This window comes from Pleurodeles waltl, chromosome 8 (assembly GCF_031143425.1).
Source record: "Pleurodeles waltl isolate 20211129_DDA chromosome 8, aPleWal1.hap1.20221129, whole genome shotgun sequence".
Classification (NCBI taxonomy): Eukaryota; Metazoa; Chordata; class Amphibia; order Caudata; family Salamandridae; genus Pleurodeles; species Pleurodeles waltl.
This window is the reverse complement of record NC_090447.1, coordinates 253,017,463-253,045,400: the sequence shown is the minus strand read 5'-3', so window position 1 is coordinate 253,045,400 and position 27,938 is coordinate 253,017,463. Positions and strand designations below refer to the sequence as shown.

Below are 27,938 nucleotides of genomic sequence, written 5' to 3'. Positions count from 1 at the left end.
GAACTGCAGCAAGAGAAAGCTAATGTACTTACTAATGCTCTGTGATGGAACAGCAGGGCAGACTTTTATCTAATATATGATTTATAGACCTCTGTGCAGCTGCCTGTGCCTCAGATTCAGCGATTGCAAAACCGAATCTGGGCGAGGCTGTGGAGAGCAAACAACTCTCAAAAGGCCTTATTGAGTCATCTCCTTTTTAATGGAGTGAAAATGTTTGATCCTTGGCAGGAAGATCTTTTATAGAAACCACTGAAGAATCAAAAGTTGGTAGCACCAGTTTGCCCTCCTTCTAAAGGTAGAGGTTTCGGTTTTCACTGTGCTTTTGAGACACACTTGCATCATCTAAGGGGTCTAGTTAGACCTTCATTGACCAGAGAAGCTTCTGCAGTGACATGTTCCAGGTCCTGCCTGATATTTCTTCCCCCTGTTCTGCCTGTAATCTTTTCCCCTGCCCTCCAATATCATGACTATGCCTAGAGAGTTGGGGAGGCCACCCACATTTCATTGGAGTCTGGCAAACCCCAGTAACAGATGCCTAATTTCTTCAAAAGTAGAAAGTGATTATAGCTTCAACTTTCTATACCCTCCAAAGGACATTTTTGTTGGGACTCTCACCCCTAGTTGTCCACTCCTTCGTCGAGGGCTGATAACAGGTACTCAGAATTTACTCCCCAAAGGGACAGTGATTCCCTTGTGAGAGGAAGAGAAGGGCCATGGATTTTATTACTTGATCTTTCTGGTACATCATGAACTTGACAAAAGTCAATGCTTTCCTCCTGTAACAATGGTTCAGGATGGTCACCCTTCAAAATACCTCTCATTGCTCCAGGACTTGTTTCTGGCCTGTCAGACACTGATTTACAGCTCTTGTTCATCCAGATTCATTTATTTGTCATGGGGTCAGTTTTCTGTGCTTCCATTCAGACTAGGTTTGGCCCCAAAAATGTTTACCAAAGTGCAGGCACTTTTGCTGGGAAGCCTTGCTCCGTGGTTGTTGGTTTTCCCATACCAAGATGGCTGGTGCTTAGACATTTTCGAAAGGTGTGGAGGCAGTTGTTGTGGTATGCAACACAGTAACAAAGCACACATTTCTGTTCACGATCATCAGTTCCAATGTGCATTTTGCAGACCGAATCTACAAGCTGTTTTTCTTCTCCTACCCCCTCCCAAAACCAGAGAAATTGATGTCCCTGTTGAGGGATCTTCTCCAATATCATGTGGCACTTGTGAGACAGCGGTTGAGTGTTCAGGGACACATGACTGCTTCTCGTTTATTGATCCTTTGGGCCTGATTGCTTCTGCCCCCCCAATGAATCATCTTCTCGTTGAGACCCAAAAATAAAGAACTTAGCAGTTTCTCAGATGCTACAGTGGTGGTTAAGTCCTGCCCATCTGGTGAGAGGAGCTCTCTGCGATCTACCTCGCCCTCTGGTTACGATGACAGATGCCAGTAGAAGGGGAGGGGGTGGGGAGCAACATTACAGTAGCAAGCAGTTCAGGATTGTTGGTTGCTGCAGGAGTTGGAAACTTCTTCCAACTAGAGGGAACTAGTGGCAGTATAAAAAGGCCCTTCTGTCTTTTGTTCGTCTTCTCCAGAACCCAGACTGGTCATGTTCTTACAGTCAGGCTGCACACGCTTACATAAACCATTTGGGGGGCTCCAGGGTGCTGAGGCTAATCCACCTAGCAGAGTTGATAGGGATCAGGACAGAGGAGAATTTACTTTCTCTGTCTGTGATTTATCTTCTGGGAACAGAGAACGGGCAAGCAGACAATTCAAATCTGATTTTATTTTTCTGAGTGTCCCTGTGTCTCTGTCCTCATCTTTTTTAGTTAATTCAGGGGAGGTTTAGTGCAATGTTATTGGATCCTACAGAATTCTCTCCTTCCCAGGATTGCTCTCTCCATCCACTTCTGCTGGACTGGGGAGATGGATGCAATGAACTTGGGGTGGCCCAGTTAACCGCTAGATGCTTTCACTCCCTTTCCTCTGTTCAGCATGGTGCTTTGCAAGATTAAGAATGAGTAAACTAAGGCTCTGTCGGGGGCCCAAGGATTGGGCCGACACTGTGGTTGCCATTACTTCAGCAACTAGTGGTTCAGCTTTCCTGAATCTTCATGATCTTTGCATCTCCTCCCAGTTGCCCTTAGCTGTTGGGAATATCTCTCTATTGTCATCTATGAGGACATGGAAATTGAGAAGTTGAGGCTGAAGACTTTGTGTTGCTCTACTGAAAGTTTTCCTTCCAAACAGACGTTTAGGAGAAACTCGACGTTTACACAAGACACAGAAAACATTTTGATTTTTGGTGTGCTTTTAGTGCAGGCTACCTCTTGTGAGAAAGAAACATTCTGGTATTCTTTAGAGACAATATCCTTTTAGGACTTGCTGTTTCAGTTATGTAATCAGTGGGCTGTCAGCAAAGTAATAAGGATTTCTAGTCTTTCTGTCCTTGATGTTCTAGCTGCCTGTCTTCTGAAAAGCTTATTTTTGAAACAATGCGTTGCACACCCCAGCTCCATCCTCGAATCTTACTCTAGCACTTAATATGTTTCAGGAGTACTCTTTTGAACCCCTTCAGTCTGTCCCTTTGAAATGCATTACAAATTCGGTTAATGAAGAGCGCATTTCATGAGGACAGTGATGAGGAAGAATAGAACACAGAGTAATGAAGATTATTGGGAAGTAATCTGAGCATTTAATCACACCAGGTATAAAAATAGTCTGAAAATGATTGTGTGCCATTTTTTCTTTTATTTTTCACTGACCATAAACTTAGCACACATATTTTGGTTTACAAGATTTGTTATACACAATATCTATGGACCTTATTCACAAATGTATATTTGGTCATAAATGTACATTTGTGGCTGAATTTACTTTTTTTATGTCTGCCTGGAATTCACAAAGTGATTCCTGGCACACATAAACCCATTTAGGAGGGTGGAGATCTCTACTTTGAGTGCTGAGATCTTATCCGTAAATCCTGCTTAAGCCGTGGGAACAGGTGTTCCAAGGCATGGTTTACCTTGGAAGTTTGGGAATGCCCAGAAACATTTATGTTTCTGGGCATTAGCAAACTCCGCTCTAATCTTTACCACCCTGGAAAGTGACAGAGATTTAATCAAGCACATTGTTGGAGTACCTCTCCTTCCAGGGTGAGAAGGGGAACGGATCATCCCCAGAGCTAAGGGCACATAGGGGAAGGATTTTCTTCATGGGAAAAATAATATGCACAGGTCATACTATTAGCCCTGTGTGGAGTTTTCCACTATGGAGAACTTTGGACAGTGGAAACAGGATCCTGTTGAAAAAGACACATGACCTTCCTAGGACTGTGCCTGGAAACCCGCACTTTTGTGTAATTTTTCCGGTATAACCCTGTGATTGTTTTTAAATATTAGAAAGTAGGAAATTTACTCTGAAGGGGAGGCATGAGCCTAATGAGTTACTGTATGAGCTTTCATAGCGCCAAACATTTGATCAAAGAAGCAAGTAACGTTTATATATTTCCAGGATGAAGCCAAAGACATTATGTGCACATGTAATACTTAAAGTATTTGCTTAAGAAGGGAGCATCTCCAATAGAAAGTCCAAGTGGAGCAAGGCTCACTGTCCACCAGTTTGGGTGGACACATACAGAGGTGGTGATGACGCACACCATGTGGTAACTAAGTATTTGTTCCGATTATCCTGCTGATGCTAAATCATTCTAGTTTTGTACCGACCGACCAACCGAAAGGCGGAGCTGAATTGAGAATGGACTCTCAGTGGTTTTTACGTATTATGTTGTGTACTGTTATAAACAGGGGCAGATACGGATCTGTACATGGACGTGTGGTTATTTTTTCATGTAGTTCTTCTTGCCAGATGTCTAAATGTGAAGTACGTACCCAAAAGGTGTTTTGAGAAGTGCAAATCTGGTTTAAATTGATTCCATCCATTGCTAAGTTTGTATTCCACATAAAGTGTTCAACCTCACTGGCAGGGAAAGCACTTAGTAATGATACGCCCTGTCCCTGCTCCCTCAACAGCATGCAGAGGCCCTCCCACTTCCCGCCACCTCGTAGGAAGACTGACTTTCATGCCCCCTGCCTCTCTCCAGACAGGACTTTTGTCTCAGCTCTTGTACTCTCCATATTTGAATGTTCACCTCCTCGTGGCATTTAACCAGATAGTCCTACGGTTTTCATTCTGTCAGCAGATCAGGCTTGTGATGACTGGCGCTTCTCTACCCTGGTCCTACTGCAAGGCATACCATCTCACTATTCCACCAGGGTCTCCAGGACAGATGAATGGCGCTTTTACTCGAAGTGCCCTCCTGGGTTCTGACATTTGGCTTTGCCTGAGGAACCCGCTGAGGCCATTCACTGGACTGTATTTGAATAGGCACTAGACCTCAGCATAATTCAAGTTGCCATTCAAAAGAAAATGTAATGCTGCTTTGCCTAGAGGGACTTCCATGTCCAATCAGGCAAGACTAATTTCACCCAAGATGGGTCTACATTTTATTAAGACTGGGCCCAACTTGCCATTGACTAACAAAAACATTTTCCCTTTCGTGCTTGCTAATCTCTTTACACCTCCATTGGACACATCAACATTATATACAAATGCGTACACATTTTGGGCAAAATACAACAATATTAGAAAAACACAGTCTCTGGCTCACTATACTTCAAAGGATTATCAATTATTCTGCAGTTAAAAATAATATATATTCCATACATAAATGTAAAAAACACATTCATTAGTCGAAAATGACTTCATGCAGGACAAATTCTTTTTTGATAAAATAATTTTAATTAGTGCAGTTGTTGAAAAGGGAAATTTATTAATGTGCTTGAATATGATGTGTATGTATGAGGCCCTGGGTTCCTCTTTTGAAGACCCCTCGTTCGGCCTTACCTTTACCTCGCTCTGAGGTGCTGCTTCAGGGCCTCTTCTATGCTGCACAGGTGGAATTGATTAGGATGGGTGGACTTCCGTTGATCTGCTTCATTTATCCTTAAGACTTTTAACTTCAACTGTGGTGGCTGTTTGTTTTGAGAGCAGCGTATATTCAGTGCATAAACTGAATTGTATTGGTGCCATGCTGTTGTTCCTGTTAGGACCCGCTCGAGGTCCGAGTGGTGTAACAAAACTTGAGGAGGTCCCCGTGCAAACTACCTGGAGTGAGCTCCCTCTCACCTGGACCCAGTCAGAGGCCTTCCGTTCGTGCACAGTGTACTGTGCGGAGGGGGCCCCAAGCTCCACGCCCCTCACCCCGGCACTGCGGGGGCCTTTGTTACTCCACTGCGAGGTCCTGTGGCTCTGCTCTTAAGTTTGTAGTACACAGCTCTGGGAGTAATAATTTTTGGACCCATCTTGCTGTCCTATCGGACCTTTCTACAAGGGAGAAGCCAGAAAAATAAATAAGCCCCACTTTGACCCATATATAGCAATAAATGCGTAAGTAAAGTGAACAATCCCTACCCTTCCTATGAAGCGTCATAGGAAACGTACCTCTGCTGGGGAAAATTTGTAGAAAATGATGCAGAATGATGACAATTATAGCATGATTTTAAAGGAATTTGGTCAAAAAGTACACATTTGCCTGTATTGACCTATTTCTCTCATTCATCCTTTAAATCCTCTTTCTTTCTTTTTGTGCTTCTTTATTTCCTTCTTTCCATCATCTTTTTTCGTTTTTGTGTGTTTCATTCTTTCTTACCATCTTCCTTTCCTTCTGTCTATTCTTCCCTCATTTCATTAGTTTTTCTAGCTTTCTAGCCTACTTTATATCTATTTATTCTTATGTCACACGTTCTTTGCTTCTTTTTGTACTCCTTCCACTCTATTCTTTAACTTCTTTCTCTCAATCACCTTTTTGTGTCGCATTTCTTCTTTGTTCTTTCGTCATGTTTTTCTGCCTACCTTTCATTTTCCTTTGTTATTTCTTTGATCGTTCCTTTGCTTCTTTCCACCCTCCATTCTCTCTTTTCTCCCCCCCTTAGCTTCTTTTACACCTTTTCTCCTTATTTCATGTGTTCATTTGTACCCTCTTTCCTTCATGCTTCCTTTTTCCATAATTCATTATTTGCATTTTCCTTGCTTTCCTTTGCATTGTCTCACTCAATTGACCTCTAACTTTCTTGTCATTTTAATCTTGTGTCTTTTTCTCTGTCACGGTTTTTAGCTGCTTTTAGGTTTTCTTTTTGTCCCACCCACAGCTGTGTTATCATCGTTTATTCTTCTGGAACATATAAGTTTGAACCTCTGACTTGTGGTGACCTGCGAGCCAAAGTTAAATGGATCATTTAACAATTTAATTTGCTCCGGGACCACCCAAGCTTAAGCTGGTATAGCTGGTGGTTCACTACTCCCTTGCCTTTCTACAAGGTGTGTGACTTCTGACTTGCCCCCAGCTCTAACTTCGAATTTTGGGCCAAATGTCTTAGGCTGTGTTTGTGGCTTTGCATTTGATGCCCCTAGAGGGCGCTTATTTTCTGTACACATCCTTTTTTATTAAATGTTCTTATTAATACAACTTCGGTCTGAGTTTATAGTTTTTCCACGGTTTTTATGATGCTAGATAGTAGCAATAAAAACAAATTATTTCCCTCTCTGCCTTCCTCCTCCCAAACTGTCTTCTCCTCGGTTTGCAAACACAATGAATAATAATACACTCCACAGTCTATCAGTATAAGAGCAAACAACAATATGTTCAGCAGTGCTGCCTTCCAGTGAGTGGCATTCCTAGACCGCGGCCATAGCCATTTCCCTTGCTTTCCCCAGCCTCCATGCTGCAGTCGGATGTCCAGTTGGTGGTACAGTGAGCACTGCTTCTGAGTCAGACCTTTAGCTATCCAAAGTGGCTCTCTATTGGCGTTCACTCTGTGGAGTTTCTGTGCACCCTTTTCAACTCTGTTGGATTACAGATATTGTGCATAATATGAGGTTTACTCCCTCAACTGATTGTACTTTCGCCGCATGCACGTATTAAGGCTCCCAGTTTTCCGTTTTTACCGATTTTTACAGATAAATACAGATGGAAAACATTGTGTTTCCTGTCTGTATTTAATTTTGAAAGTTGAAAAATACTGAAAATTGTGCTTCTTGTGAGTGACTCTCCATGTGTCTTTTGTGTATTCCTGGCCAACACCTGAGCAGATAGACAGCATGGCGAGCTCAAACAGAATGAAAATTCCTGAAATATAAGCATATGTTAATGTATGTATGAATTGTAATGATAACATCTACTTGTGGGTATAATGTTTTGTTATATTTGGCAGCTTAATTTGCTAAAACTCATAGGCATTTAAGTATGACTCTATATCATCAGTCAAATAAATGTGGAAATATACCATTTTACAGCTTCATTTATTCTCAAATCACAAAAAATATATACGGATGTGTAACAGTAAGACGTCCAGAAAATAAAAATGGATAAATACAGATGGAAATGTTAAAAAAATAAACGCCATAAAACCGGTAGCCCGAATGATGATCTAGTGCTGCTTTTTTACAGTGCCTTGTGACTGAGAATTTCCGCTCGTGCTTTGGACAATGAACTTCATACTTTAAATGTCCCCTTGCTTGGTAAGAGCTAGTATCCCTTTTGGGTAGAATTTCTTGTAGTCTTGCTCATGCCCTCGCCATCCACTCTCTGGGTCATGTAGCTCTGTAGCACATTTGTACTGACTGAAGACCTTCTGCATCCAGGCCTCTCTTTCATTTCAGCGGGCTTGGTCCAAAGTCCATTCAGTGGTGCTGGAACTATTTTCAGAGTGTGGGTGCCGCTGTTAATGTTACATCAGTAAAGCCATAGTGATTGTGAAAAATCTAAGATTTACACCAAAAACAAGTGTAGCAAATGTACCACGCCAATGCAGCAGGATAGTGGTAAGGGTGTGCTATGTAGCCAGTGGTGCATTTTTGAATACTATTGTGTTTTTTGTTGAAGTGGCCACTTAATTTGCAAAAACTTACAGTTTTACTAATAAAATTATATAGCACCCAAACGGTAATGTCTGAAGATCGGTTTTCAGCACATATTTATCATTTAGGCATCTCCAATAAAGTGTCTTGATTTGTTTTGATCCTAGAAAAATCTTAGTTTTCATTACACTTCAGAATTACAAAACAAATGTGCTTCATTAATTCTCTCCTAATTGCTTATATATTTTGAAGTATGTGTGTAGTTCACAGGTGTTTACATGTTAATGTATGTTAGAAAAAATAACTTACATCCTTTTCTTTCACTTCCTGTACCCCAGCAAGATTGTCACATAGGTCACGTTTACAAAGTCCTCTCACTTTGCAGTCAGAGAAATAAATGTAAAAGCAGCAATTTGTCAGAAAGCATTGCATGGCATTTGACCTATGTCTTTGAGCGCTCAGCAAATGTGACAAGATAAACACAAAATCTAAAGGCATGTTTATTTTCTCATTCACATTCTGAACTCCAAATTGGATATTTGTGGGGCTGCTACAGCAACCCAACAATCCCTCCTTCAAGTGCCTCTGATTGAATCTGGCTTTTGCCTAGAACTCTACTGGTCTGGTGGGTGCTGTTTTCTTAATGTTTCTTTTCCTTCATGTTCAGAGATTGTGACCAACCCATACTGCCTGGACATCCATGAGCTTCAATAGTGGTAGTCTTCAGGAAAGTTTTTCCTTCCTTTTACCCCTTTTGTGGGTCCTGATGATCCAGGCATGTGCTGCCATCCCTTTCATTTAGGCCAGAAAAACGGGGAACAACAACACACCATTCAGGTAATTCTGCTGCTGTCTTTAGGTATTCTTCCCTTTAAATGTTGTTGAGGGGCTCTTTTTTCTTACCAAGTCTTGCAAAAGTCCCCTAGAATGATATTTGTGCTCTGATGGATCTCCACTTGGCAATAATGGGACAGTGCTTCCTCCACCCTTAAGGGGTGTAGGGACACCAGGACTACTTGCGGGTCTGACACAGAGATACTGCATTCCCATCCACCTGGCCCCCTATTTGGCTGCTAAACCTGGGGTCTGTTCTGAAACCACTTTTAGCAATCATTGTCACATTTCCCAAATAGTTAACACATTCTCATAGGTGAATAAACTCACTATTCATGTGGCATTAGTAGAGGGAGATATGGGTCATACGCCAACCATAGTGTTTATTTCCTCTTGGGGCAGTGACTTGAGTTTGCACAGCAGCTTTCAGTGTCCAGCTTCTATTCTTCACCAGCTGTGCATTTAGTGACTTGCTCTTCATGTGTACGTCCACTGAATGGTTCTCCTAGTCTTCTGAGAGTGAGATGTTGAAGCCACTGAGGGTTGGTTCTCACCTCTCCAGTAGGATGTGGACACACACTGAGGTATGTTGACATTCCCTCCTCCTAATGATACCTTTAATTTCCTGGTTTAGTTCGTCAATGTTTCATTTTAATTTTTTCTACAAAATTCAAGACAGAAGGATCAAGCATTTTCTAGGAGGTCTCATAGCTAAATCCAGAACCTTGCCCCATTAACTGCAGGAGTAATTTTGAAGCTGAAGGAGAATAGTGTTTTTCCACCTCCTTTTCATATGAGAGAGACAGTGAGGTTCCCTCCGTTCTCCATGGGTAATATGATATCCCTACTCACAGCTTGCGCTAATCGCATGAAATTTCAAGACTTCCTGCAACCTCTACAGTGGTTCCCCCAATGAACTTGGGGAAACCAACAACACCTCATAGTTCTCTTCCCTGATAATCTATTTTTGCTTCTCATTTATCTAGTCTAGTGGAGTTTAACTTCACAAGGTTTCCCACTCAGGAGCCACTTCATTTCATTCTGCATTGGTGTTACTCTGACTCTTGTTTTCTGCTTTTTTGCAACTTTTGAATGAGCTTTTTAATTTATGGTATGGCAAACCTCTTTGGGCCTGATTTAGAGTTTGGCCGAGAGATTACTTCGTCACAATAGTGATGGATATCCCCTCCACCAAAATATAAATCCCATAGGATATAATGGGATTCTTATTTCGGCAGACGGGATATCCGTCGCCATTGTGATGGAGTAACCCCTCTGCCAAACTCTAAATCAGGGCCTTTGTCTGCTTCCATAACCTTTTCTACTACCTTCACCACACTTCAAAGCAAGACTGTTATGGGAACTGTTTTTCCACCAATTCTTTGGTTCTCCTGTTACTATTGCGGACTTGATCTAAAGCTATTTTTTAAATTTTCTATAGATGGAGGCAATTCACAGAATTGGGCGTAACAGCTATTTTAAAATAGTGATTTCCAGGTGCATTTTCTTACACGGTTAGTAAAATTACTAAGGCATGAGGGAATGTTTTTAGTGGTTGCTACTAGGCTTTTTAAATGGAACCAACCTTTACACCATTATTCCAAATCGCATGACATTCATAAACACTTAAAACAAATCTAATTTTGTTTACCATACCAGTCTGAGTAAGAAAGTTAGCAACAGCAAAGTAAAATGAGACATCACTAATAACCACAGACAGCATAATCAGTAATACCCCATTAGTCGGTATTAGCAACAATAACCTTCCAAGCAGTAAAACCAACATTGATCCATCAAGCTGTATGAAAAAATATAGTTACAAGCAGTAAGAACAATATGGAACATGGCTAAGTCACATATTAGTTATTCGGTATAGCAAGCTCTCCCCGCACATACTGCTGTGTGCATGCATATGCCCTGAAGCTTTCCCCTACTATCGAACCCTTCAGCACCAATCTCTTGTCACCTTGACGTAACTTACCATTTATGTTTGCTTACACTATTTTCCCAGATGCTTTTCCCCTTGAAGCCCTCTTGAATTAGCTTAGCACCATCACATCATATGTGCAGCCAGTACCATTCCTCATGTACTATCTTGTCAGTTATATCCTAGCAACTTTCCCTCAGATTTTTCTCAACTCTGCATGTAACGTTTTGAATCAAAACAGGACTATGTTAATTCCTTGTTGATGTTAGGTCAATATAATGACGACCATTGAGTTGGTTATTAGTAACATCTGCAGGCAGGTCGCTCCCCGCTCCGCCATCCGCGCCACCTCCACTCCTTATTTTATTCTTCCTTTTCCCCACTGCTGCGTCCCCTGCGGCCCCTCCCGCATCCCCCCTCCCCCCTCCTCCTCACCGTTTTAGATTGCCTTTTTTCCTTGCCTTTTTTCCCGCCGCTGCGTCCCCTGCAGCCCCTCCCGCCTCCCCCCTCCTCCTCACCGTTTTAGATTGCCTTTTTTCCTTGCCTTTTTTCCCGCCGCTGCGTCCCCTGCAGCCCCTCCCGCGTCCCCCCTCCTCCTCACCATTTTAGATTGCCTTTTTTCCTTGCCTTTTTTCCCGCCGCTGCGTCCAATGCGGCCCCTCCCGTCTCCCCCCTCCTCCTCACCGTTTTAGATTGCCTTTTTTCCTTGCCTTTTTTCCCGCCGCTGCGTCCCCTGTGGCCCCTCCCACCTCCCCCCTCCTCCTCACCGTTTTAGATTGCCTTTTTTCCTTGCCTTTTTTCCCGCCGCTGCGTCCCCTGCGGCCTCTCCCGCCTCCCGCCTCCTCCTCACCGTTTTAGATTGCCTTTTTCCTTGCCTTTTTCCCCGCCGCTGTATCCCCTGCGGCCCCACCACCCCAGTCTTCCCATTCGACAAGCCCACCTTCCTCCCAGTTGCCACTCCCACCCTCCCCTCCTCTTATGGCAGCCTTGGCGCGGTAACAGGGAGCAACTTTTGACCCTGCTTCTGCAGGCAGGTCGCTCCCCGCTCCGCCATCCGCACCACCTCCACTCCTTATTTTATTCTTCCTTTTCCCCACCGTCTTAGATTGCCTTTTTTCCTGCTGCTGCGTCCCCTGCAGCCTCTCCCACCTCCCCCCTCCTCCTCACAGTTTTAGATTGCCTTTTTTCCTTGCCTTTTTTCCCGCTGCTGTGTCACCTGCGGCCCCTCCCACCTCCCCCCTCCTCCTCACTGTTTTAGATTGCCTTTTTTCCTTGCCTTTTTTCCTGCTGCTGCGTCCCCTGCGGCCCCTCCCGCCTCCCCCTCCTCCTCACCATTTTAGATGGCCTTTTTTCCTTGCCTTTTTTCCCACCGCTGCGTCCCCTGCGGCCCCTCCCGCCTCCCCGCTCCTCCTCACCGTTTTAGATTGCCTTTTTCCTTGCCTTTTTCCATGCCGCTACGGACCTGTGCCCCACCACCCAAGCCTTTCCATTCGACAAGCCCTCTCTCCTCCCAGCTGCCACTCCCACTCCCACTCCCACTCTCCCCTCCTCTTATGGCAGCCACGGCGCGGCCGCGCCGCTGGCGCGCAAAAGGCAAGCCCGTCGGCGCACTTCCGCGCCAAGACCCCGCCCAGCGTCAGTTCCCCTGGCCCTCTCAGATACACCTACTCCCCCCTCACCCTCCACTCTCTCAACCCAGGCCCCCGCCCCACATGCACCCCATCTAGCCCCACACACACTCATGGTCCCTTCACCTGCCACACCTGTCATTTCTCCTGCTCCTCATTCCTCACACCACACACCAACTATAGCGACCCCACCTTCAACAAACACAACACCCCCAACACAAGACTCACCCGCTCTGCCCCCACCAGCCAACCCCGCTGCACCCCAGCCCACAACCAGAACACACCCTGCAACAACACCCTCACGCACCACACCAACACCACCCACCACAACCACCTCAACTGCCTGCTCCTCAACACCCGCTCCCTCCACAAACATGCCATAGAACTCTGGGACCTCATCACATCACACTCACCTGACATCGCCTTCCTCATGGAAACCTGGACCAACCCCTCCTCAGAACCCGACATAGCCATCGCCACCCCCAAGGGATACAAACTCCAACGCAAAGACCGCCTCAACAGGCCAGGTGGTGGTATCGCCGTCCTACACAGAGACACCATCAAAGTCACCACCAGCTCCCAAGACACTATCAACAACACAGAACACATGCACTTCCTGATCCACATCAACAACAACTCCACCCTCAGCAGTACATTGATCTACAGACCACCAGGACCACGCCCCACCTTCTGCGACACCATCGCCGACACCATCAGCTCGCACGCCCTCACCTCCACAGACTACATCCTCCTCTGTGATTTCAACTTTCACTTAGAAAACCTACAAGACCACAACTCTACCTCCCTCATAGACAACCTCACCAATCTCGGACTCAAACAACTGGTCACTGCACCCACCCACTCAGCAGGACACACGCTCAAAGCTATTTTCACCGCAAGCCAAAACATAGCCTACACCCACACCACCGAACTCCTCTGGACTGACCACCACTGCGTCCACTTCTCCTTCACCAAACCCCCCACACACTACCATCAACACACCACACCCTACCGCATGTGGGACAAGATCCCCACAGAACGACTAAACTCCCAGCTGGCCCATAAACCTCCCCCATGCCAACAACCCCAACATAGGAGCACACAACCTCTCCAAATGGATCACCACCTGCGCAGACACACTAGCCCCCCTCAGAAAACACATCGCCACCCGCAACATCAAGAACGCCCCATGGTTCACCTCTGAACTCCAAGACTCCAAGCGCAAATGCCGCCAAGCTGAGAAAATATGGCTGATAGAACCTTCTACAACCAACTTCTCCACCCTCAAAACCACCATTCGCACCCATCACCAACTCATATGCACCGCCAAAAGAGATCACTACAAGACACGCCTTGACAACAACTCTCAAAACAGCAAAGAACTCTTCACCATCATTAATGAACTCGCCAAACCCAAAGCCAGCAACATAGACCCCTCACACACACAGCCCCTGTGTGACGCCCTCTCCAACCACTTCCTCCACAAAATCCTGGACATCCACAACAGCTTCATACCACACACACCCACCACACACACCCCTCACTCACCGAACCCAACCCTCACTCTTCACCCCCCCCCCCACCACTCTCTCCACCTGGACCCCCACCACACACGAAGAAACGGAAAAAAACATGAACTCCATCCACTCCGGAACCCCCTCCGACCCCTGCCACATCGCATCTACAACAAAGCCAGCCCAACCATCGCCCCCATACTCTACAACATAATCAACTCCTCTTTCGACTTTTCCACCTACCCAGACCCCTGGAAGCACGTGGAAATCACCGCTCTCCTAAAACAAACCCAAGCCGACCTGGAGATCCTCTCCAACTACCGCCCCATCTTCCTCCTCCCTTTACCCGCCAAGGTTGCCGAGAAATTAGTCAACGCCCGCCTATCCCACTTCCTCGAAGCAAACAACACTCTTAACCTCTCACAATCCGGGTTCCGCAAGAACCACAGCACGGAAACCGCCCTCATCGCATGCACTGACGACATCAGGACCAAAGTCGACAAAGGCGAGACCGTCGCACTCATCCTCCTAGACCTCTCCGCAGCCTTTGACACCATCTGCCACCACACACTCCGCACACGCCTCCACAACATAGTTATTCGCCACAAAGCCTTAGACTGGCTCACCTCTTTCCTCACCAACCGGAACCAGAGAGTCCACCTTCCACCCTTCCACTCCAACACTACCAAGATCACCTGCGGAGTCCCCTAAGGGTCCTCCCTCAGCCCCACACTCTTCAACATCTACATGATCCCCCTAGCCAACATCCTCCGAGCACACGGAATCACTATCCTCTCCTATGCAGATGACACCCAACTCATCCTCTCCCTCACCCGCAACCCCACCACCGCCAAAACCAACCTACACGCTGCTCTCCTCGACACCGCCAACTGGATGACCACTAACCACCTCAAGGTCAACTCCAACAAAACCGAGATCATCATCTTCGGCCCCAACAAAACCACATGGGACGACTCCTGGTGGCCCACCGCCCTGGGCCCCGCACCCTCCCCCGCAAACCACGCACACAACCTCGGCATCATCCTGGACCCCTCCCTCTCCATGACACAGCACATCAATGCTCTAACCTCCTCCTGCTTCCACACACTCTGCACTCTAAAAAAATCCTTCAAATGGATTCCCTCAGAGACCAGGAAGACAGTCACCCACGCACTCATCAGCAGCAGACTGGACTACGGTAACGCCCTTTATGCCGGCACCACACTCAAACTTAAACGCAAACTCCAGAGAATCCAAAACACAGCCACACGCCTCGTCCTTGGTTTCTCCGCCACGAACGAATCTCACCACACCTAAAATCCCTTCACTGGCTCCCGATAGACTAGAGAATCACATTCAAGATCCTCATCCACGCACACAAATCCCTCCACAACACCGGCCCAACCTACCTCAACAAAAGAGTGAACTTCCACACTCCCACACGCAACCTCCGATCAGCCGACCTCGCACTAGCCACAGTCCCCCGCATCCAACGCACCACCACAGGAGGCAGGTCCTTCTCCTACCTCGCCCCCAAAACCTGGAACACCCTCCCCACCAACCTTTGCAAAACCAAAGACCTCCTGCTCTTCAGAAAGAACCTCAAGACATGGTTGTTCGATCAGTGACCCTCCCTGCCCTCCCCTTGTTTTTTCTCTCCCCCCCAGCGCCTTGAGACCCTGACGGGTGAGTAGCGCGCTCTACAAACTTTTTTGATTGATTGATTGAACATCTGTTACTTACAGTATCACATACGTTCTAAATATTTGGAGGCTTATTTAGAAGCCCTTGCACCATCAGTGTGTCACTTTTTCTGATGCCCCGGCGGCACATAGTGCAGGTCCATATCTACAAGGCCACCCAAAGCCACTTTGCTTGCTTTTCATGGCCTTGTATATATGGTGTAAGGCAATGCAGTGCAAATTACTGTGTTGCCTTACACTGTGTCAGTAAGGCGTTCCATGGGTGTTGCATTGGGTTTTCCCACGCAACATCCATGAGTTTTGGCACATTCCCAGATCTACAAGGCATTGTAAACCTGGGAATACATCAAAATCTTATGCCTCCCCAAAGGAGGTGCAACGAGGAGAAATATCTTTATTTCTTCTCGTTTTTTTCCTCTTTCTATGTGTGCTGCATTCTGCATTGTGCAGCACACATAGAAAGAAGAAAAAACCTCCATGAATTATTATTTTTTTCTAGTAAGGTGTCACTTCCTGCACAGAAACAATCCTGTCTGCGATGCAGACATACTTGCTCCATGGTGCAAGAGTGCCTTCATCGATGCTAGGCAGCCCAGGGGTAGAAGAGAGAAATGTGTTGTATCTTGTAGATGCAGCGTATTTCTGCCCTTTCCCTGTGACACAGGGCAGCACAGCTAGGTTTCTGGCTGCGCTGTGCTGCCCTGCACCTGGGGCTTGTTAATAAGCCTTTTGGTTTCAGCATATGGAGCACCTGCAAGTGAGGGGCGAAGGCACACAGCAGTCCCAAGGCTATTACTGTATAATTTGCAAGTAGTTAACAATATTGTGACTTATTTTCATGGGGACTTTGCGAGTGGTTATGTGTGTACCCTGCAGTGGGAATCTGGGGATCTCCTTGCATGATATACTTCTGGGTTGGGTGTTAGGCAAAGTACCATGAGATGACAGAGCCTGCGGAACAAGATGTGCAAGTGCTGTGGTTTGTTGGCCTTTTTCTGAGATATTTTTATGGATTTGATTATTTTTATTTGTAGTAATTTCATTTTGTGCTGGAAACAGATGTTCTACTTCCTTCTTTCTTGTCTGGCCTAATTTCAAAACAGACCACACAATCCTTTGTTCAGTACATTTAAAACTGATACCACAACTGCCTAAATGTGCCTCTAACCTGCCTCAAACCTGCCTCTAACTTGAATCACAAAGTCCAGTTCCAAAAGAGACCACATATCCTTAGGCTGCTCCATTTATGAATTAGTTTCACTGGCCCCAAAATTACCAACTTTGCCTCTAACCTTGGGCTATCTGATGACCAACGATTTCACATCTATTAAGTCTGGCAGTAGAAGGTACCTCAGTACATGCTTGGTATGCAGCTGTTTGTCCTTGCACATGATGTACCAGGTTTACCAATCCTTGGCAAGCCTCGAGCAGACTTGGGCAGGGGTACCCTGGCCAGGGCTTCTGATTGTCCTGCTCAATTCTAGGTGTAGTGCCATGCAGGGGTGGGAGGCCACAACTCTCAGGTCGTGGGACACCATACCGTTCATGAATAAACATCTCCATAACCCTGAAGCTGTGTCTCCTTCAGTTGTTACCACTGCTGGTGTATGACAATTGAGATAAATGTTATACTTGTGATATTTTTAATTCCAGCACCTATGTAAATTCAATTACATTATTGTAATTACATCTCCCAACCCCCCAAAATCATATTATGCATATTCTTAATGTTATGCTGCAGTTCTTTTACTGAATTTCTTTCATACATTACCATCTTGTTAGCTCTACACCAAGTTATTTTTTTATTTCTTCTCAGCTGAAGACATTACCATTTATGTCCCTTTTACTTGGTGATAATCATAAAAACCCTGTATGCACTAGAAAACCATACAAAAAGGTCCCAACTGGCTGTCCCTTCCTAAACCCTATCTATACCATGGATCAAGGTCAGACAAGAGAGTAGGATAGATGGAAGGACAGGGCCTCCCTCTACCTTTTCCTGATCCTTAATTGAGGCAACAGGGATGTGGAATTCCTATTTTCTGGGACATATTGTTAGGGGTCAAGGGCAACACGTTTTCATGCTTATTTTGTCCTTGGGACATGTAGGCCTAACCCCCCCCAGCACAAACCCTTAGACTGCGACCTTACAGAGAAGGAAACTTCTCTTCTTAATGCTGTTCAAACTTGTATTTATGGCTCATTAATGAAAAGCCTTCATTATTAGGGTGAGCTCTGTAGATAAACGTTTTAAGGTCACAATGAACAGTGGTTCCAGTTAAAACAAATTACACATATGTTTGAAAGGTTTATCAATATGAGGCTAAGTATAATGCTTCCAGACTGCTCTCTGATTAGATGAAAAATTTTGCATAAGCTTGTAAGTAAGAGTGATGATTCTTTGCTTTCAAAATAAAATGTTCAGAAAAAAATGCAAGTAGGAAAAAACCATTTTACTACTATGAAATTTTAGGTGCTATTCCTTTAAAGCGTCATTTAGTAAAATGTGTTCATGCATGCTAGTATTTCCTAAAAATATTCCTAATCAAAAATCAGTCTAACCATTTTCAACAAGATTATGGGAAGCATGAAAATAATTAATAAGCACGGTCAAAGCCAACCGATCCAACATTTTTTGTGAGTCTTTTGGGTTCGTCAATGTGTGTCGTTTTAACATGACTTTTGTAACACTTCATTGTTGTGGGAACTGCCAGGCCCTCGCCATTGTGACAAACACTGGCAAAAAGAAAAAAAATGTTTTTGGTCTCAAAAAGCACACATTACCACCAGTGGCATAACAAAGGCCCCGCAGTCTCCCTCCATGGGGCCCCTCAGCACAGCACCTGCCCTGAGTGAGCCTGATGGGGGGCGGGCTCCATGTTCTCTGCGGGGGGCTCCAGTTTTGTTACACCACTGATTGCCACAGCAGTTCCTAGAACTGAGCTAAACTACTTTATGTGGCAATATGCTCCTTGTGGAAGAGCAGAATGCGATCACTCACAGTAAAACCAGCTGATAGAAAGAGAAATAGAAGTTTAATAAAAACAAAATGTCTTTGTTAACGCCATACCCAATTAGGGACCCAATTCTTAAAGAAAGTCACAAAAGTGCACCAATGGTATGTCTTTGAATTAGTGGCTTTCATGAATTCATAAGAATGTTCTAATTTGTGCTCAGCAGAACCTCTGAAGTGCAGCACAGTAGCAGGAGATGCTTACAGTTTGTACCTTGTTAGCTTTCTGTTGTCTTGCATTCCCCTCCTTTAAAGCCCTCCACCTTCAGGTCCTCTCACCACTTTGTGCCCACTGCAGAAAGCCCAAAACGGGGCACTCCCCACAGTTTGAAGACCACTTACCTAGAATCTTTGGAAGCTGCACCAAATCTAATAATCTGAGGAATGACTGTGGAAACCACTTTGGGAAAAGCCATCTTGCACTTGATGTGCAGCTAATAAATCAGCTTCTAAAGCGCCAGGACCCTATTTGCAATATAGACATTGAAGGCAGAAGCCTCAGGCAGGGTGGAGAACAGAGCAGTGCCTACATTCCATGAGTCACATGACTGGTCACTGCTAATGGGCACAACCTTTTGAAAGAAAGAACGCTCAAAGGCCCTTCAGTTATGACCTGAACAGATTTGACAGAAGGGCTTAAAGTGTTTCCAATGGTGAAGAATGGCCCTGTTGGAAGGGAAAATCATTCCATCGATTTCCAGAAAATGGGACTCATAGCCCCTATATGGGAAGGCTAAATAGAAAGGGTAAGCTCCAGCCTCTGGAAGACTTTAATTGTCACCCACTGGACCCTCATCGAAGCTCTAGAAAGCCCCAATAGAAAAACATCACTCAAAATAAAAGAGACTGCACAGCATCACAGTCCAGTGGGGACAACCACATCCTGAAGACCAAGCTTGTTAATTCTCACCGGTACATGTCATGTGTGAAGGGTTGATAGCCTGTTAGCTCTACTGCTGTTGCTGTGCCCATCAAAGGGGCTTCTATTGAAGGTCTGACCCACAAATTTCTTAAGAGTCCCAAGTTGTTGTGATCCCACAGTTGGAGGCACACTTTTAGCAGGACGTCAGCTGGGATAAAAAAAAGATGATGACCCCATTCACAAAGGTACATTTACACATGTAGATTTACTCACATGAATATTTACTCTTACACTTTGGAATAACTTTACTAATATTGGCTTGTCAATATTTCCAGTTGTAAAGTTATTCCAAAGTGTAGACATGACCTTATACCTGAAACCAGGATGTGAAGCCAAATTTACTTGTGTAAAGTTACTATTAGTAAGTTTACATGTGTAGGCAGGAGTTTTCGTCACTGGGGCAGAGATCTCCCTATCATAAAGTGAGGGGAAAAGTAAAAATGTTTATTAAACATTAAAATTATTCAGTAAAAATATTTTAATGCTACATATTAATGTAATATAACTATATATATATTTTAAACCTAGAACAAAAAGGTTACATCACTATTATATTCAAATGTATTAAAATGATTAAATTAAAATATATTTAAGGTGTAACTATTTATTTAGAGATTTAATTTAAAAAATCCCACTTACTCTAAAACATATTTTGATTTAATATTTATTAAAATTACTAAAAGATATGTTCAGAATGAATTTAAATTAATTTACCTTTTTCTGCGCAAAAATATGTTGCATTTATTTTAACATTTTGAAAGGTGTGTTTAAAACATTGTAATAAAACATTATTTCGTTTTTAATTCTGTATACATTTTTAACATTAAACTAAATAAAATGCATATACATGTTTTATTTTAAGTACTTGCCTCGGTTATTTTCAGTGGAAGGTTACTGCAGTTCCAGTGATGGGCCATGTGTGGTGCTGGATATATTCCAGGTCTGAGCTGAAGAACCTATATGACTGTTTGAGGGCCTTTTTGGCTGTAATCACTTTAAAAGTGCAGAAAGGGGCTAACTCCTTTGTGGGTCTGTTTGTTCCTCCCTTAACCACTTATTATCTCCTCATTAAGCCTCACTATGCCCCTCCCATTTTATAGAAAATATAGCACATTTCCAGCCTCTCCCCTGTCCCGCTCATATTTACAACAAAAATGTAACCATATGTGTGCAGAGATCTATGTAATCAGAGCAGAGAACTCCTTAGAGAAAAGACAGGAGAGGTGGAGGCAGACATCTCCACCTGAAGGTTTGTGAATAACATTAGTAGTACAGGAATAGTACTACTGGAGTACTACGGTAGTACTGCTAAACACTAAAAAACTGTCTCACAAGCAATATGCTCGTGCTTGTGCATGCTGTCGCAGGCTTGACCCCAAAAATAAGGCATTGCTAGGAGGATGTAAACTTTTGGATAGTTGTAAACTGTGCCACCATGAGACCAACATCCTAATCCCCCCTCGTGGACCCTGCTTTTGGAATTGACAGTGAGACTAAGTCAGTGCCAGCTTGTCTCTTCCAGCTCTGCCACTACGTATGGGCTGTGACAGTAGGAATATGCACGTACATTTACATAAAAGAACACTCAAATCAGCAATTGCAGCAACCTTCAATATACTTGCTTACGTCTTTGTGGGACGCTGAAGCATTTGCCTACATGGGTAGCATACCTCCCCGTGTATGATGTGCAGTGAGTAGGATGTTGTCTTTGATTTGATCCTATGTGGGAAGTGTTTCTATGTTGTGCAGTGGTAACCAACACTCCCCCCGCGCCCCAGCGCGGTTATCTTGTTATGTGACACAGCGCTTAGCAGTGTGGGGCACAGCTCCTAGCAGTGTGAGACGCAGCGCTTAGCAGTGTGGTGGATGAAGCAGTGTGAGTGACAGGCACGCAGTTGTCGACTTTCTTCCTTGCGAGATAATTTCTGAAACTATTCCATAGGTCAACATTCTTCCTAGCTTATTCCACAGACCGAGCAAAATTGATAATTCCTTTTCCCCTCTCAGAGTGTCATCCATTCATAATTTTCCTGCAGCATAATTTTTGTCACATTGGAAGCACACAGATGGACACTTGCCACGCGCATGCTCCCCTGCACTGCCTTGAGCCATGAAGAGGCTATTGTCAGTGACTGGATACTTAACTGAACAGTAATGCGGTGTGGGGCGAGTATTCCTGTCATTATTGTAATATTTCTGACCCGGGGTCATCTTTCCCCTGGATGACCATGTGCAGGGCCCTCTGGCTGGCAGACTGGGCCATTGTCCACTCGGCCTTGCTGCAAGTCATTGTTTGCCCGGACTGACCTTGGGTCACTTTTTCCTCGCGCCTGCTCCGGGTCACCACTTTCCCATGCTTTTCATAGGCCATTCATTTCTATTAGTATTTGTCTCCTCCTCATCTCTTGACTCGGCCCTGCTGCCGTTGACAGGCTATGGATTATATTTCTCTGCTTGGGTTATAATGTGCAGCGCTGTCCCCTGGGCCTTGGGTTTCTGTCACTGCACATGCATCCTTCTTGCTTGTGCTGTGCCCTGCTTCTTTGCTCTGTCCCATATACTCATAATGATGGCCTCCCATGGGACACCTTCGGGCACTCTTAGTTTACTGCAATCAGACTTTGTCTCACCGAAAGGCATGTTTGTGGTTCTGTGTCTAGCCAATGTCTCCGTTGCATGTCTGACTTACAGCTGCACATCATTGCTCTTGGCAGCATCCTCTTTGTCTCTCTTCATTTGGGTTGTTCTTTGCCTAGTTATCGCATGGCATTATCCTGTTTTAAAAAACTTTTTTCCATTCATTTTCAACGTCAACCAGCCATGCAGCACATACAGCACGAAGGTCACAGCACATAGCCAACATCAAATGGGACATTGCATTGTAGTATCAATAGCAGGTTCACAGGAGCCAAGTGTTCAGTCACATGACATTCTCCTTAGTTTTTGCTACTCCTGTTGAAAAATGTGGTTTGTTGGCAAAGCACTGAAATAAGGAGACTCGTGTTCTAATCAAAGCCCCCTCATACCTTTCCCAAATGTAATAAAATGTATATAAAATAGTTGCCATCTGGTGCACATAGAGCTCTCTGTGACAATGAGGGACAAAGCCACATTATTTCTGTTAAAGTATTCAGTAGTGTGAAAAGTGTATTTAAAAACTGTTATATTATCGGCAAGTGTATATCGCCTTCAACACTTAGTATGACATCAAAGTGCTTCTGAATCTACTCACCATTTTGGTATGGTAATGGAATTAATTCCCATTGATTGGTTATGTGTGGTATTTGGTTGTGTATGGTTGATAGAGATTTGTTAAACGCCTCGTAAGGCTTTGTGCTAGGTACTTTTGAAAATAAAATAGTTTGATCCTGCTAATGATCTTTGCAGTGTGGTATGTCTCCGAATGGTTGTGCTGAAGAACTTTGTTGTTTTTCAAAGAGCCGATTTTCCATGGCCCATCCTACCCAGATTGTTTTCTAGGCAGCATCACTGCAAGGCAAATAGCTATGATGAGATGCTCACATAAGAGTGTGATACACCTAAGTAACTTAATCTGAATTACTTTAAACTGTATGATGGTGTAGGGAAGTATTGTGTTGGCAGCTATAATGTTTTGATGTTATTTTTGTGCACATTAAAGTGCTAGAGGATCTGTCTAGTGCAGTGGTTTTTAACCTTGTGACTTGTGTGAACGCCACTTAATCACTACTGGAATCCAGGGACCCCCACTGAATCATTATTGGAGTCCGGAAACCCCCAGTGAATCATTATTGTAGTTGGGGGACCCCGGCCTAAGCAATGTTGATAATATGAACTGCAAACAAAACACAAAAATACAGAAGCAAGCATTTATCAAACAAATATACAAGTGCTGAAATATTTTATTTAATTCACAAACAAATATAAAACAAAATCAAAGTTGTAATTTGAATGGAAGGTTAGAGCTTTTCTAAACTCGGTTGTAGACACTATCTTCCATACTACATTCTCTTTGATGCACTAGCAGTGCTCCACAAATCAGTCTGAGGATACCAACTTAATTTTTAGTCTCCAATTTCAAATTCCTTCACATTTACAGAAATGTTTAAAACGTTCAAATGTATATTATGCTTCTTTATTTATATACATTTTACTAATTTCTTATTATTTAATTTTCTAAGCTGACGCTCTGAGTATGTATCGCCAGGGGTTCCCAGACCACAGGTTAAGAACTCCAGGCCCAATGTGTTCTGCTTGAGAGCAGCCAATTATACATGCACATGGAAACATGTTGTGATTAGCGAGTGTTGTGTCGAAGGTAATGTTGAGGGTTTTATGCTAGCAGAAGATGGCACAGTATACCAATGGGGTAGTTGACTGGTCTGTGTTTGATCTTCAGTGATATCAGTAGCATACTATGGTGGGAGAGATAAAACAATGGTTGGGTGTGTTTGAGTCTGTTGGTCTCTGTTTGTTTGTCTTTCAACCTGTCGGTCTGATCATGGAAACTGTGCAAGTCGAGATTTAAAAAAGTAGTTTGTTATAGAGATGTGACGCACGGGAGCATTTCAGGGGAGTGGGAGACTGGCATTTCCTCCCCACATAGCAATGTCTGCACTCAGACCACAGCTAGTTGCCTCTTCCAGATCAGAGGGAGATGGCAGAGGTTACAACTGTCTAGGATATGTACCTTATATAAACGTGACATGGTACATGAGCTTTATAATTGTGGCTGCTGGAGTGCTATGCAGAAGTAACACATAAAGTATGTGATCAGAGACAAAGGGCCTCATTAAGACCTTGGCGGAAGGGATTACTCCGTCCCAAACATGACGGATATTCCGCCCACCTTACTACAAGTTCCATTATATCCTGAGGAACTTGTAAAATGGCGGACGGGACCCCCACTGAGTCATTACTATAAGCGGGGGATCAAATATGTTAAAATTGTTTAATTTTCAAAGCAGTTGCGGACCCCCTAAGAAGGCTTTGTGGACCCCCAGGTGTCCACGGACCACAGGTTGGGAACCACTGCACTAAAACATGTAAATGGACATTTTGTACTCTGCCATTGACTGCCTCAAACAGCACTGTTGCTAAATTATTTTACACAAATGCCCAGGTTCGTTGTTTCTGTTGATTGTGATTAAGTGTGAGCTCTTGGTCTATTTCCAAAAAAAAGTATAAGCCTTTGTGGAGAACTAGATGCCCGTTGTTTGTGTAGTTTATGCTGCAGTATCGAAAAGATCTCCTGTGAGAGCGCTGCTTGCATAGACATTCTTTGTTGCTGTACCCATTTTTAATGAGATATGACAGACCAGTGCTTCAGAATAGTGAGGATAGATGACAGTACCCAAGGAACACCCCATACACTGAGATGTGCCAGTTTGAAGAGGACCTTTATTGGTCAAGAAATCTTACAAAGCTCAGTCAGAGAGGGCAGAGCTCCCTCGTACTGCAGCCCTGAATTCCACTCTCAGCTGGGATGTCAGGAGTGTCCATGGTATATATTCTTTCAAATATTGCAGTAGCACCATTCCTCCTCCTGCCCGTATGAGGCATTTGTCAAGATATTGCTGATGGTTTATTTTGACAAGAAAATTGAATAAATGGTGGGAAATAATTTCTTCATTCTTCTGCTGGTTTCCATTTGTTGAATGTACTCATAGTTCCATGCTCTGCCACCTCTACCGAGCATGCCAAGGCATTTCAAGCTTGCACAGCGATATATCTTTGACCAGATTGTCTCGACTCCCGAAAATAATATTTTCACAAATATTCGAGAACTTAAGTTATAATAGTAACTTAATAACTATTCCTCAAATACTTGGACTCCTTTCCAAGTCTCTACTCCTATTTCCATGGGAAGCATAGAAATACATCTTCTTCCAGGAGGTATGGTCATACGGTGTTCGTTTACATCAAGTCAGGGCTATCATAACAATGTTGTATTTTGGTTTGACATTAGCTAAGACCTTTTGATTTTAAAAATGTTATCTATGTATAATATACCTATTTATTGGGCTTTCAGCCACCCCTCTCAATCCTTTGGTCTATTGTTGTGGCATTCACACTTTTATTCTACCCACTACAGCTTTCAGCTTAGGGCAGCTCAGCTGGTCAGCCCACTTCAGCCACTGGCTAACTTCACTGTGGGTGATATCATTCTGTTCTTTTATAAGGTGCTCATAACACAGAGTAGTTCCTTTTATGCTAGAGACTTCACTGGAAGTCTGTGCTGCTTGAGACCCAAAATATTTCTGCATATAGACAATTTTTAGGTCGAGCATTGCATGCGCTGCTTTTCCGGCGTGTTGGTGGGTATCTGGGTTTTTAACAACGCCCACCTCACGCCCATCACTACCACTCGTTACTGGGCTTGCCCTTCAAAAATCCTTTGATTACATTGGTAAATGGTTTACCTTTGTCCCTCCTTGGGGAGGTTTTGTTACTGCCTTGGTCATCGCCCCTGTTACATGGCTAATTGCACTTTTGCTGTTAAGTTTAACTGCGAGCGAACTTCTTTTCCTTTTGTGTATCTCTTCACCTGATGCTCATGGCGGCCGTGGCGCTGTGAATCGGCTCCCTAACTTTCAATTTTCAATTTATGTGACAAGAAAAGTCGGGTTAGGAGTTTATAACGCTAATAGCTCTAGCTCGAGCAGATGCGAGACCCATTGCATTGCAAATGCTTGTTTTATCTATTGGTGAGAGCACCTCCCCTTAAATAAGGTTCTACAAAACCAATTTTGAAACAATCAGGTACTGGCAAATCCAAAAGGCTGGCAGCCAACATCATACTTGCTGCCTCAGCCAGTGCTTGTTTGAACATTTGACAAATCGCATGTCAGTAAAAAGCAAAACGAACTTTGCTTCGGAGAGCGCGGGAAGCCCCTTTTACTTCTGAATTTTCACCGTGGGTGCACAACCAGCTAATCACTGGCCGCACAATTTTCTTTTCTGAAAATCTTTAGGTCGACATTTTGTAAACTTTTCAATATGGTGAGAAATCAACACACCAGGGCCTCCTAGGGTTCTGATTTTTTAACCTCATATTTATTTTGGAATGTTTTCTGCTTTTAGAATGACAACCATCAAAGCAGTAGTTTTTAACAGTATAAAACCATAATTTGCAGTCCTCCGATGTATTTTTGTTAATGTAGGTGTCTGCAATATATTAATTTCCCTTTGCTCTGTATCTGAGGTTTCACTACACCAAGTTACGTACAATACATAAAATAAATGTTCGTACAACAACATATGTTCCTAATAACCGATGTCTTGAATTCAGTGTTAGCAAAACTATGACAGAAAATAGCACATTTTTAAGGGCTAGTTGGAAGTAAAATCTGGCATATTTCATATGCATTGTTTGTAGTAGAGGAATACTACAACAGTTTGTTTATCTGTTTATTTCTTGTTGTTTCTACAGTACAACATTGCACGCAAGGCTGTGTCAGCTGTGATTGCTGCACCCACGACCCACTACGGTCAAACGAAAGTGAACCGCCCAGGCCCACGGTAAGTGCCTACACCTTTCCGCCATTTTTAATTTAAAAAAGGAGCAATGTTTTATACTACATAAAAGAGAAAAAAATGTACACACTGTTCTTTGCAAAGGAAGACAAATGAAAAATAAAAAATGTCATTTAGTGACTTCAGTTGCAAATCTCTGTAGACGCTGCTTGTACATGAGGACGAGCTAGCATGTCCGATGCTTGGCTTTCAGCCTTATATGTGATAATATTAAACATATTTGTATGCTAGCCGGCTGTCAGCTGACCTGTCAAATCATTGGTCATACAACGCATTCATGGCCTAGTGGATGTGTGGTTGTTGTGGTGAATTCATAATAAGATGTTGGTATATTGTGTTCGCTATGTGTATTGAACCCGATGATGTTGTGTGAATTTGGGTAGATTTGATGCTAGAAGGTGTTTTGACTGTCACTGACTGCACAGGCGGTAGACAGGGTTTTTAAGTGAGTGTGAAGCTGAAATATATGTCCATACAACAGCAGAACATCTCCAGCAGGCGAGTCCACCAATCCTGTTTTGTATTAACATTGTCCCCTCAATTTACAAAACACCACTCTCTGTGGATCCGCCTTCAGTCTCGGAGTCGATATCTGATCTGTGCTCATTACCCAGTATTGCCTGTTCCTGAACGGTTAAATATTGAGATGTGTCTAATGTTCCATTTCTCCTTGGTGAGGGTGGTTCGTGGGGTACCGCTGTTTCCTGCACCTGCTTCTCCTTCCACGCAGGCCAGTGATGTCCTTGCTGTCGGCGTCGTTCATCTCCGGGGACTCCGTTGAGTTATGAATCTCTCAGTGTCGGTGCCATTGACAATCAGTGCGCCTGTAGCTGGAGAGGTCTCCCTGGGGAGCATCTGATGAGACCAGAGAGGACAGTCTAGACGTTGTGGCCCTGGGGTTAATAAGCTGCGTGTGGAGGGAGATATTGCCTTTGGGTTGAGGCAGATAGCAAGGGGGCTT

At 44.0% G+C, this 27,938-nt stretch overlaps 1 long non-coding RNA gene across 2 annotated transcripts in view; it reads left to right on the top strand.

The window, feature by feature from the left end:
• Positions 1 to 27,938, top strand: part of LOC138249898 (uncharacterized) — a 587,389-nt gene that overhangs the window by 168,215 nt on the left and 391,236 nt on the right. For both annotated transcript variants that reach the window (XR_011194855.1, XR_011194856.1), the window contains one exon: positions 26,874 to 26,962. This is a non-coding gene — a long non-coding RNA (uncharacterized lncRNA). The remainder of the gene's footprint in view (positions 1 to 26,873; positions 26,963 to 27,938) is intronic.